Genomic DNA, 2,514 nt, shown 5'->3' with positions numbered 1-2,514 from the left:
TGGTTTTGCAGCTTCCAATGAAAAGAAATATATTACTTTTTGGTAAACGGACTTGCTGTTTTAAGCCTGCAGTGCTGCACAATATCTTTGATCTTTAATATGAAAATCAACTGACAAAATGATTTTTTTTTCATGAAAAACAATATTTTATGTACATTACTAATAACAATGATGCATTTAAACATCTAATATTTATTTACAGTGTTTAGAACGTGAGATATAAAGCTGAATTATTTCAAAATTCCATGCATACATTTTGACAGATGATGAATGTATAAAGTGCATAACAATGTGGAAGTTGCCTTGCTAACAGCTACCAATACCAATGATGCAATCTAAGCTACAACATTATGTTATCTACCACTAGAGGACACTGCACCTCCAACTTTTAAAAAAAAAATCTACAGACCAGGATTGTAGATAACTGTAATTGTGTTTTCAGGCAGTTTTAAGCTGATTTAAAGGGTTCAACTATAAGTAATTTATTTACAAAGAATACATTGTTCAAAAGTATACAACAGAAATCCTCCTTAAAAGGGACTTGATACTCAAAAATGTTTGTTCCATCTAAAAGAGGATGTTTCAAAATGTAATCTGGTGCTTTGATTATGTGATTTATGTTTTTGCGCTGAATAAAACCACCTTTTTTGCGAGAGATCAGTCAGTAACCGATTTCTATACAATTTTATTACAAGACCAGAGGCTTCATATTGTTCCTTCACCTTTCTTTTACTACTCAATGCATTACTTTGAAACCATTAAACTTAGTGAGAATATTCTCTTTCTTTTGCTACTCAGTGAAGAGATAAATGCTCTCTACATTTACACACATAAATTGCTAATTATTACATTTATTGCTTGTTCTTTTTCAAATTGTTATTTCTCTATATTATTCATTTTACTCATTTTCATTTCCCAAATTTTATATCTATTTCTTTTTCAGAAATTAAAAAACAAACAAACAACTTTCTTTTAACCCCCTTTTTTCCTTTCCGATTCTTCCAGTTTCTATATTTAAAATTCCCCTTTCTCCTTCACACCTTACTCGCTACCTTCTTCCTTTGCTGCAAACTTGTTTTGTAGCATAAATAATTCCTCCATCTTCTCGGCTGCAATGCGGTAATGTGAAGCCGAAGCCATCTTAGGGGCGGTTTTCAGCTGCGTCACTGCTGTCTTCCTTCCTTCCATCTTACATCACAGGAACCTCCTCTTCACTAACGGCTCCTGTTAAATATAACAAAGTTTCAATTAGGATTAGTATTTTAATACACTTAGGGCTAGATTACAAGTGGAGCGCTAATTTATCGTGCATCGCAAACGGGCACGTTTGCCCCTTTTGCAGGCATACAATAAATAACCAGCCATTACAAGTGGCTGGTTATTGCTACCACAGATCTATGGATAGTTTTATTAATGTGCCCCAAATGCCCCCAAAATACAGTATAGTGTATTTTATTAAAAAAAAAATGGTAGCATTTTTATATATTTAATAAAATAACTGCACTAGGCAGTATTTTGAAAAGTTTACATTGTGGTCTATGGGAACTGTGTGAAAGAGATATTAAGCTCTCCACTTGGTATTCTGGATCTCTTCATGTTAATGAATTATTTAGCCTCTATTGCCCACCGGTGGTACAATATCCACATTACATATAACTTTGTAAATAGTTTTCTCAGAAAAGTTACACTACGTTATAATTATATATATATATATATATATATATATATATATATATATATATATATTTATATATAAATATAAACTAGAACTTAACTGTTTTTGTTTCAATACCATAATATTTATTTGATCAATTTTGAGTATTTTCAGCCTTTATTTTAGACATGTCTCAAACTTCAGAAAATAAATTAACAATAGAAAACGTTCAAAATATTATAGACTATTCCCTTACGGCTAGATTTAAAGTTTTGTCGGTAAGGACCCGCGTAGCTAACGCTGGCTTTTTTCTGGCCGCACCTTTAAAATAACTCTGGTATTGAGAGTCCATATAATGTCAGCGTTGGGCTCCAAAAAAGGAGCGTAGAGCATATTTAACGCAACTGCAACTCTCGATACCAGAGTTGCTTACGGACGCGGCCAGCCTAAAAAACGTGCTCGTGCACGATTCCCCCATAGGAAACAATGGGGCTGTTTGAGCTGAAAAAAAACCTAACACCTGCAAAAAAGCCGCGTTCAGCTCCTAACGCAGCCCCATTGTTTGCTATGGGGAAAGACTTCCTACGTCTGCACCTAACACTCTAACATGTACCCCGAGTCTAAACACCCCTAACCTTACACTTATTAACCCCTATTCTGCCACCCCCGCTATCGCTGACCCCTGTATATTATTTTTAACCCCTAATCTGCCGCTCCGTAAACCGCCGCTACTTACATTATCCCTATGTACCCCTAATCTGCTGCCCCTAACACCGCCGACCCCTATATTATATTTATTAACCCCTAATCTGCCCCCCACAACGTCGCCGCCACCTACCTACACTTATTAACCCCTAATC

Source organism: Bombina bombina, chromosome 7, assembly GCF_027579735.1.
Source record: "Bombina bombina isolate aBomBom1 chromosome 7, aBomBom1.pri, whole genome shotgun sequence".
NCBI lineage: Eukaryota > Metazoa > Chordata > Amphibia > Anura > Bombinatoridae > Bombina > Bombina bombina.
This window is presented reverse-complemented; position numbering follows the sequence as displayed.